Source organism: Euprymna scolopes, chromosome 46, assembly GCF_053919585.1.
Source record: "Euprymna scolopes isolate OS-2025 chromosome 46, ASM5391958v1, whole genome shotgun sequence".
Taxonomy (NCBI): Eukaryota; Metazoa; Mollusca; class Cephalopoda; order Sepiida; family Sepiolidae; genus Euprymna; species Euprymna scolopes.
Genome location: NC_136527.1, coordinates 136,474,656 through 136,485,840, shown reverse-complemented (window position 1 = coordinate 136,485,840; position 11,185 = coordinate 136,474,656). Strand labels below are relative to the sequence as shown.

The 11,185-nt window shown below is 34.1% G+C and overlaps 1 protein-coding gene and 1 long non-coding RNA gene across 2 annotated transcripts in view; one reads left to right on the top strand and one right to left on the bottom strand.

The window, feature by feature from the left end:
* LOC145271436 (uncharacterized) overlaps positions 1–11,185 on the bottom strand; it is an 854,738-nt gene that overhangs the window by 264,424 nt on the left and 579,129 nt on the right. The window lies entirely within an intron of this gene.
* The window catches only part of LOC145271435 (putative E3 ubiquitin-protein ligase HECTD2), a 535,251-nt gene that overhangs the window by 24 nt on the left and 524,042 nt on the right, over positions 1–11,185 (top strand). The window contains exon 1 of the mRNA XM_080126966.1: positions 1–94. This exon is cut by the window's left edge and continues 24 nt beyond it. The gene's annotated coding sequence lies outside the window, so the exon portion shown is untranslated. The remainder of the gene's footprint in view (positions 95–11,185) is intronic.

The window sequence follows — 11,185 nt, the reverse complement described above, 5'->3', positions numbered from 1 at the left end:
TAAATGCGACTCAAAAGAAAATGGCCGATGCAATAACCATATAGACAAGCCAACAAAGACGAACCAACAATGTTCCAACATAAACCCACCTCAGGTAATTTCTTCTTTTTTTTTTTTTTTTAATTTTATCAATTTATTTTATTTCTTTATCGTAAACTAAATTTCTATTTTCAGGGTGTGTATATGTCCATTTATATTTAATTGCACAGAATTCACCCCCAAACTAATTAACCGATCATCATGAATTTTATGCATATGTATTAGCACGGCTATGAGGCCGGTGAGCATGACAGCGTGACGTCATTACCAGATCAACATGTAGGTAAAGGCGTGGCTACCCAGCTTACTCTCGGTGGCCGTGGTAAAGGGAACCTAAAATTTCCTGTGTTCAACCACGTGGCCATGCTAATAAGCATAAAAAATATTTGGTAAAATTTTGCATTAAGGCCCGTCTCACGTTCGTATATAACGAAATATTTTTTTGTAGGTTTCGGTGTGATAAAAACGAATCTGAAAACCGTTTCCGTCGCAAAAAAAAAAAAAATAGTTTTCATGATATGGAGAAATTGGGTTTGTACACATAGATTCAAAAAAGTTGTCAAAAAACAAATATATAACAAATAAATGTTATCAAAGGCAAGATAAGTTACTTTTCTACCTAACTAGATATATTTTTCGTGTTTTTATTCAATGTAACATGGTTATTCAGCTCGAAAAGCATACAGTGTTTACCGATGTATTGGAAAATTCAAAATGGCGCCCGCGTCTCTCTTTAACACGGTAAGTTCAGGAAAAGATGTTATAAATAATAAACTAGACAAAATACCGTTAGAAATTCGCTCATTATATGTTACCGTGGCATAAGTTGACATATATTCGGTGTTTTTTAATAGTATTTTGTCTAGTTTATTATTTATAACACCTTTTCTCAAACTTACCATGTTAAAGAGAGTGTTGGGCGCCATTTTGAATTGTCCAATACATCGGTAAACACTGCATGTTTTTCGAGCTGAATAAACATGTTACATTGAATAAAAACACGAAAAATATATCCAGTTTGGTAGAAAAGTAACTTATCTTGCCTTTGATAACATTTATTTGCTATATATTTGGTTTTTTTTTTGTCAACTTTTTCGAATCTATGTGTACAGTAATACAAACCAGAGAAAATTTAACTTAAAATGAGCACCCACTTTCTGGCCACCTGAGAGAGGGGGCATTTTAGTGCTTAAGTTTCGATTTTTTGTTTTGTTTTCATCTTTTAACAAAGACACGAGGAAATTAAAAAAAAATAAAGAAAAATCGGTATTATTTAACTTTAAGGTTCGTCTCACGTTTGTAGAGCAAAAGAAATTTTTTTGTAGTTTTCGGTGTGCTTTAAAAGAATATGGTAACCCTTTCCGTCGCAAATTTACCGTTTGTATGGTATTAACCCTAACCCGCTCTGGCACTTGTTCGAACATGCCACACGTACGCACGCACATACACACACACGCATATACACATCCTCATACACACACTCACATTCATGTGCATACACACATACACACACACACACACACACGCTAACGCCCCCCCCCCCCGAGCTGTGATGTCACTTCCTTTAAAGTGAAAGCCAGACATGCGCAGTCAGAACACTAACTCCAGTATAAAAGTCAACAAAACCTGTCAACTTCCCTTTTTCGTCCGGACCAGCATTCAACCTGTTTAGTCGACGAACCGTCCGACCGCCCTAACATCACTGTCCCTGCTACTGTAATGTGGGATAAGCGCACGTACCCTTTATACGCTTTCTCTCTCCATGAACTGGATTGACTTTCTACTCTATCTCCCCTTCGGCTTTGGTCCATCAACACAGACAAGTGCGCGACTCTCTACTGAGCTTAACCCTCTCTTTCTACAGGTCGGCTTGCCACTTCGCGTTTCTCTATTGCATTCCCCTTTCTTTCCACGCGCGTAGTCGTCATGGCCGAATGAACATGTGTACACCGAAGGCTTTCATTTCTCAACAGAAAATAAACGACATGTTTATTTTATTCCAGCATTTGAGTTATTTGTTTCCTTCATTCAATTCGTTTCATTATTTTTTTTTGTAGCGAGTTAGGGTATTTTATATTATAGTCCGCAACAGACTATTTTACCATTTCAAAGCCCAGCCTTTGTTTACGCTATGCACGAACATAAACAATGGCTGTTAAATGTCACAGTGTAGTATTGGCGAAAATTTAAAATTAGACGAAAAACAAGTAGTTTTCCAAATATGAAGCTGTGTAATTCTATTTTTGTACACGCAGCCTATCCTTCGTTTATTCCCGCGTGTAGCATAAACAAAGGCTGGGCTGTGAAATGGAAAATAGTCCCAGAGTTCAGGGGTTAATACCATGCAAAAGAAATAAAAAAAAAACTTTTTAGCCAATAAACACACAAAAAATGCTTGCGCTCTCAGGTGGCCAGAAAGTGGGTGCTCATTTTAAGTTAAATTTACATTGAAAAGTGATCACCCACTTTTCGAAAAAGTAATTTCTTCACATCATGAACACTATTTTTTGCGACGGAAACGGTTTTCAGGTTCGTTTTTAGCACACCGACATCTACAAAAACAAAAATGAGGTTTGTATTACTGTACACGTAGATTCAAAAAAGTTGTCAAAAAACAAATATATAACAAACAAATGTTACCAAAGGCAAGATGAGTTACTTTTCTACCAAACTGGATATAGTTTTTTTTTTTTTTATTCAATGTAACATGTTTATTCAGCTCGAAAAACATGCAGTGTTTACCGATGTATTGGAAAATTCAAAATTTCAAAACTCTCTCTTTAACACGATAAGTTTGGGAAAATTTCAAAACTCTCTCTTTAACACGATAAGTTTGGGAAAAGGAGTCATAAATAAAAAAACTAGACAAAATACTGTTAAAAACTCGCTCAATATATGTTACCATGACATAGGCTGACATATATTCGGTGGGTTTTAAAAAAAATAAATAAATAAATATACTTGATGAAATTCAGTTAATTTTTTTCGGAGAACTTCATTCCATAACGGATGTGTACAATATAAACATTTTTATCGCTATTTTCATTTTTTATGTGTTGGTTAAACTGTACAAGTACCCAGTTTTTATTTGTTTTTTTTTTACACAGTGATCCCCACTTATCAAGGCCCGGAAGCCACTCAGGGATAAGGGTTATTGCAAGTACATTACGTTAGTGTGGAGATTTTATGTAGTGTTTACTTAAGGGGGCGGTTCATTAGGAATTTGTTAACGTTGGACTTGAAGACATCCAAGTTGTAGTCCGGTGGGAAGCAGGCAAACGGAACAGAGTTCCACAGGCGTGCAGTTCTAAGAAAGAAGCTTTGTTCATGGAATCCGCGTTTTGATTTAGGCACAGATATAGAGTGGGGGAAATTTTTCACAGTGGATTCAGCTAGACGGGTGTTTTTCGTGAAAGATTGGCGAGGGGGGACCAGAGATTGGAGCTCAGACGAGCACCTGCCATGGAAATAACGATAAAACAAGGATAGGCTCGCAACGTCTCTTCTGTGGGAGAGAGGTTGCAGGGTAGAGAAAAGGGCATCCCCCACTAAGCCACAAAGTATATGAGAATATTTTTCAGTCCGTTCTATTAATAATAAATAACATTGAGTATTTCCAAATATTTTAAAGTTAGAAGCATTTTTCGCAAGTTTTTTTTTTTTTTTAACTAAAACGATCGATGAATTCAATATTTTAGCAGCGGGCGTAATTTATTTCTTTGAAATACATTTAAAACCTCAAGTTTTTGCTTGCTTGTTGGGTTTATAATATTTTATCTGTAAATAATTTACATGACTGAAATGGAAAATTAAATAGGAAATTCTCTATTCTCTCCCGAGACATACGAACACAAATTCATTTTAAAAATTCATTAACTAATCTCGTTGGCCATGGTATTAGGCACCTCCACAGGTTTGTGTAAAACATCAGCGTTTTACACAATAACAGCAACGTCATCGTTTCATGTGTTTACTATTTTCTGTCTCAATTTCTATGGGTGGGCATTGGCGCTATAATGGTTAATGGAAGTAACGTTTTTTCTTTAGCCATCAGATTTTCATATTTACATTTTTTTATTTTTTTTTATTACATTTTCACCCCAAACAAGGCATATTGCCACTTTGTTGCAGGGGGCTACTATCAGGGAAATGGGCATCAGGGGTACTGTGTAGGGAGTTGGGCAGCAAGATGTCGGTTCACGCTGCACTTGAACTTCTGCATGTCAGTACAGCTGGGGAAGCAGGGACCCGGCAGGGAATTCCAAAGTCTAGCTGTCCTGGGGAAGAAACTACTGGAGTAGAAGGCTCTCTTACATCTAGGGATATCTACTGTGAAGGGGTGGGATTTAGCTGCTTGTCGGGTTTGTCGGGGGTATTTACGTCGAGGGGGCACAAGTGCTTGCAGTTCGTCAGAGCATTCACCATTAAAGTACTTGTAGAAAAGGCAGAAGGATGCAACATTTCGTCGATGGGACAGGGGCTGAAGTTTAGATGACAGTCCAGGACCTATCAGATTGGCAACTCTCTTTTGAACCTTGTCTAGGAGCGAGAGACTAGCAGCAGATGCACCAGCCCAAATATGACAGCAATACTCCATACATGGGCGAATGGTGGCCTTATAGAGGTACAGGATACTTTTATAAAAAAAAAACGTAAAGATGTTAAAAAAATATATATATATTAGCAACACAAAAAAAAGATCTTAATATTTTGTCCAAATATATAAGTAATCAGTTTTCAAGAATAGCGGAAGTATTGTATCAATTTTGTGCTTCCATACTTCAATTGGCAAATATGCCACCATTTTTTAAACTTAGGGTCTCGTTGTATGCACAATTCCAAAAAAAAAAAAAATTCTGTATTCCAGTAAGGAATCGCAAACTTACCGACTGACCTATCAGATTGGCGACTCTTTTGAACCTTGTCTAGAAGCGAGAGACCAGTGGTAGATGCACGAGCCCAAATATGACAACAATACTCCATACATGGGCGAATGGTGGCCTTATAGAGGTATAGGATACTTTCGGGCGTTAAAACAGATATAGTTTTTTATGAACAACACAAACGAGCTTATAAAATTAATTGTAACGTCTTCTGTTGACACTTATGTATATAAACATAATGTTGCTTAAAGGCCTTCGTACTTTTTTGGAAAAAGGCACAAAAAATAAAGTTCACCCTTTATCAAGTTAAATAATCAAATCCAAACGGATTTTTTTGAAATTCGATTTTGGATTTTCGATTTTTATTATATCAAGAGTCATATTTTTTTTTTTTTTTACACAGGCGTTACCACTTGTCAAGGCCGAGATGCCACTCAAGGACAAGGGTTAAAGAGTGTACAGTAGTCAAAAGGGTAATATAGTAATCGATAGTAATGGAAGTTCGGTAAATTTGTTAACTTAAGTGGAACGGCTCATCAGAAACTTGTTCACGTTGGACTTGAAGACAACCATATTATAGACAGCTGGAAAGCAGGAAAACGGAAGACAATTCCACAGGCGTGCAGTTCTAAGAAAGAAGCTTTGATCATGGAGTCTACGTTTAGGTTTAGGCACAAGTGGGGAAAATTATTGATAATGTTTTCAGCTAGTCTAGTGTTTCTTGTGAAAGTTTGGCGAGGGGGGGGGAACCATAGATTGAAGCTCAGTCGAACACTTTCCATGAAAATAACGATGAAGCAGAGACAAACTCGCAACATCTCTTAAAGAAGCTTTGTTCATGGAATCTACATTTAGGTTTAGGCACAGACAAAGAGTGGGGGGAAATTATTGATAGTGGTTTCAGCTAAACAAGTGTTTCTTGTGAAAGTTTGGCGAGGGGGGGGACCATAGATTGAAACTCAGTCGAACACTTTCCATGAAAATAACGATAAAGCAGAGACAAACTCGCAACATCTCTTCTATGAGATAGAGGTTGCAGTGAAGAGAAAAGGACATCTCCTACGAGGCTTTCCCGATTTTACAACGTGATCAAGATCAGAGGAGAGAGAATCAGAGAGAACTTGGTCGTTTACTGTCTTAGATGTGCTACCATAGATGGTAGTGTCATCAGCAAAAATGTCTACGAATGATGTAAGGATGTGATTTGGAAAATCATTAATGTAGATCAGGAAAAGAGTTGGGCCCAGGATGGAATCCTGAGGGACTCCAGCATTAATACTGTGAGCTTCTGAACTTTTGCCCATCAACTACTACTCTTATGAACCTATCAGAGAGAAATGATTTAATAATTGAAAAAACATTTCCAGCTATACTGTAACTGGAGATCTTGTGATGTAAACCTTTATGCCATATTCTATTAGATGAATTGTAAGAAATTCTGCAGAAGCAGGCTCCTTATTGGTCGGTTTGTCCGCCCACGATTTGGTTTGAAATTGTTTGTTATTTACTAATTGCCGAGGATATGCTTGGCGCCAAATTTATCCTTTTCGTTTTAAATCATCAGATTAGAAACTGAAACGGGTTGAAAAAGATGTAACGAATTCTCACTCGATGCTTGTAGCCTCAAAATTTCTTTGTCTTTGAGACGTTTTAATGCCTTAATATGGGGCGAACTGTTATTATCATTTGCAAGCACCAAGATTTCATTACGTGTCTCAGACCAACAGCTGATGTAATCCCAATCTAGTTGTTTGTTTATGCAAACCAAAAATCATGTTTACATCTATTTTCTATTTTCACATTCCTTTTGCGATATTATATGGCAATCATTTTTTCCCCAACTTAATTGTTTATTTTTCTAATCATAATAATTGATCCAGCGACCCGCCGTCGCTCGAATCAATTAATAACAATAATAATGTTTTGACCCTTGGCCCTGCTTTTTTTTTTTTTTTTTTTTTTTTACAAGGGTGTCACCACTTATCAAGGCCCAGAGGCCACTCGAGGATAAGGGTTAATAGGTGTACATTAGTCATTGTGATTTTAGCATAGTAAACAGTGGGAATTTTGTAACTTGGATTACTTAGGGGGACGATTCAATTAGAACTTGTTCACATTGGACTTTTTCTTTTTTTTTTTTTTTTTTCATAGGTATCAACTCATTATCAAGGCCAAGAGGCCACTCAAGGATAAGGGTTAAAGAGTGTACAGTAGAAATTGGACAATATTTATCCAAATAATATCATAATATGCTTGCCACAGTTAACAGATACTACGCTAATGATCACAGCCGAAAGGGTCACAACATTACACAGCTAGATAGTAAGTTATAAAAATATATTTATGGCAATTAAGCTACAGGAATGAAATGCAGAAGATTCTGTGTAACTTAATTATCATAATTTACTAGTTTATTATATTCAAAACATCACAACAAAACACTAGGGTCTTTGGCCTTTTTTTCTCCGTTCTATATGTTCTAGATGGCCTCCATTTAGCTTTTTTTTTTTTTTTTTGGTCACTCTGTACATAGAATGTTATAAGGAGATATATTTTATATATTAATTTTCAGAATTTATTTCAACAGTGCTTAATACGTGAGTAGAGCTACACAGGAGTTTTTGCAATCTTTAGGAGATTAATTTTTAGATATATTAGTTTTGGCCTTTTTTTCTCCGTTCTATATGTTCTAGATGGCCTAGAATGTTATAAGGAGATATATTTTATGTATTAATTTTCAGAATTTATTTCAACAGTGCTTAATACGTGAGTAGAGCTACACAGGAGTTTTTGCAATCTTTAGGAGATTAATTTTTAGATATATTAGTTTTGGCCTTTTTTTCTCCGTTCTATATGTTCTAGATGGCCTAGAATGTTATAAGGAGATATATTTTATGTATTAATTTTCAGAATTTATTTCAACAGTGCTTAATACGTGAGTAGAGCTACACAGGAGTTTTTGCAATCTTTAGGAGATTAATTTTTAGATATATTAGTTTTGGCCTTTTTTTCTCCGTTCTATATGTTCTAGATGGCCTAGAATGTTATAAGGAGATATATTTTATGTATTAATTTTCAGAATTTATTTCAACAGTGCTTAATACGTGAGTAGAGCTACACAGGAGTTTTTGCAATCTTTAGGAGATTAATTTTTAGATATATTAGTTTTGGCCTTTTTTTCTCCGTTCTATATGTTCTAGATGGCCTCCATTTAGCTTTTGTTTTTTTTTTTGGTCACTCTGTACATAGAATGTTATAAGGAGATATATTTTATGTATTAATTTTCAGAATTTATTTCAACAGTGCTTAATACGTGAGTAGAGCTACACAGGAGTTTTTGCAATCTTTAGGAGATTAATTTTTAGATATATTAGTTTTGGCCTTTTTTTCTCCGTTCTATATGTTCTAGATGGCCTCCATTTAGCTTTTGTTTTTTTTTTTGGTCACTCTGTACATAGAATGTTATAAGGAGATATATTTTATGTATTAATTTTCAGAATTTATTTCAACAGTGCTTAATACGTGAGTAGAGCTACACAGGAGTTTTTGCAATCTTTAGGAGATTAATTTTTAGATATATTAGTTTTGGCCTTTTTTTCTCCGTTCTATATGTTCTAGATGGCCTCCATTTAGCTTTTGTTTTTTTTTTTGGTCACTCTGTACATAGAATGTTATAAGGAGATATATTTTATGTATTAATTTTCAGAATTTATTTCAACAGTGCTTAATACGTGAGTAGAGCTACACAGGAGTTTTTGCAATCTTTAGGAGATTAATTTTTAGATATATTAGTTTTGGCCTTTTTTTCTCCGTTCTATATGTTCTAGATGGCCTAGAATGTTATAAGGAGATATATTTTATGTATTAATTTTCAGAATTTATTTCAACAGTGCTTAATACGTGAGTAGAGCTACACAGGAGTTTTTGCAATCTTTAGGAGATTAATTTTTAGATATATTAGTTTTGGCCTTTTTTTCTCCGTTCTATATGTTCTAGATGGCCTAGAATGTTATAAGGAGATATATTTTATGTATTAATTTTCAGAATTTATTTCAACAGTGCTTAATACGTGAGTAGAGCTACACAGGAGTTTTTGCAATCTTTAGGAGATTAATTTTTAGATATATTAGTTTTGGCCTTTTTTTCTCCGTTCTATATGTTCTAGATGGCCTAGAATGTTATAAGGAGATATATTTTATGTATTAATTTTCAGAATTTATTTCAACAGTGCTTAATACGTGAGTAGAGCTACACAGGAGTTTTTGCAATCTTTAGGAGATTAATTTTTAGATATATTAGTTTTGGCCTTTTTTTCTCCGTTCTATATGTTCTAGATGGCCTAGAATGTTATAAGGAGATATATTTTATGTATTAATTTTCAGAATTTATTTCAACAGTGCTTAATACGTGAGTAGAGCTACACAGGAGTTTTTGCAATCTTTAGGAGATTAATTTTTAGATATATTAGTTTTGGCCTTTTTTTCTCCGTTCTATATGTTCTAGATGGCCTAGAATGTTATAAGGAGATATATTTTATGTATTAATTTTCAGAATTTATTTCAACAGTGCTTAATACGTGAGTAGAGCTACACAGGAGTTTTTGCAATCTTTAGGAGATTAATTTTTAGATATATTAGTTTTGGCCTTTTTTTCTCCGTTCTATATGTTCTAGATGGCCTAGAATGTTATAAGGAGATATATTTTATGTATTAATTTTCAGAATTTATTTCAACAGTGCTTAATACGTGAGTAGAGCTACACAGGAGTTTTTGCAATCTTTAGGAGATTAATTTTTAGATATATTAGTTTTGGCCTTTTTTTCTCCGTTCTATATGTTCTAGATGGCCTCCATTTAGCTTTTGTTTTTTTTTTTGGTCACTCTGTACATAGAATGTTATAAGGAGATATATTTTATGTATTAATTTTCAGAATTTATTTCAACAGTGCTTAATACGTGAGTAGAGCTACACAGGAGTTTTTGCAATCTTTAGGAGATTAATTTTTAGATATATTAGTTTTGGCCTTTTTTTCTCCGTTCTATATGTTCTAGATGGCCTAGAATGTTATAAGGAGATATATTTTATGTATTAATTTTCAGAATTTATTTCAACAGTGCTTAATACGTGAGTAGAGCTACACAGGAGTTTTTGCAATCTTTAGGAGATTAATTTTTAGATATATTAGTTTTGGCCTTTTTTTCTCCGTTCTATATGTTCTAGATGGCCTAGAATGTTATAAGGAGATATATTTTATGTATTAATTTTCAGAATTTATTTCAACAGTGCTTAATACGTGAGTAGAGCTACACAGGAGTTTTTGCAATCTTTAGGAGATTAATTTTTAGATATATTAGTTTTGGCCTTTTTTTCTCCGTTCTATATGTTCTAGATGGCCTAGAATGTTATAAGGAGATATATTTTATGTATTAATTTTCAGAATTTATTTCAACAGTGCTTAATACGTGAGTAGAGCTACACAGGAGTTTTTGCAATCTTTAGGAGATTAATTTTTAGATATATTAGTTTTGGCCTTTTTTTCTCCGTTCTATATGTTCTAGATGGCCTAGAATGTTATAAGGAGATATATTTTATGTATTAATTTTCAGAATTTATTTCAACAGTGCTTAATACGTGAGTAGAGCTACACAGGAGTTTTTGCAATCTTTAGGAGATTAATTTTTAGATATATTAGTTTTGGCCTTTTTTTCTCCGTTCTATATGTTCTAGATGGCCTAGAATGTTATAAGGAGATATATTTTATGTATTAATTTTCAGAATTTATTTCAACAGTGCTTAATACGTGAGTAGAGCTACACAGGAGTTTTTGCAATCTTTAGGAGATTAATTTTTAGATATATTAGTTTTGGCCTTTTTTTCTCCGTTCTATATGTTCTAGATGGCCTAGAATGTTATAAGGAGATATATTTTATGTATTAATTTTCAGAATTTATTTCAACAGTGCTTAATACGTGAGTAGAGCTACACAGGAGTTTTTGCAATCTTTAGGAGATTAATTTTTAGATATATTAGTTTTGGCCTTTTTTTCTCCGTTCTATATGTTCTAGATGGCCTCCATTTAGCTTTTGTTTTTTTTTTTGGTCACTCTGTACATAGAATGTTATAAGGAGATATATTTTATGTATTAATTTTCAGAATTTATTTCAACAGTGCTTAATACGTGAGTAGAGCTACACAGGAGTTTTTGCAATCTTTAGGAGATTAATTTTTAGATATATTAGTTTTGGCCTTTTTTTCTCCGTTCTA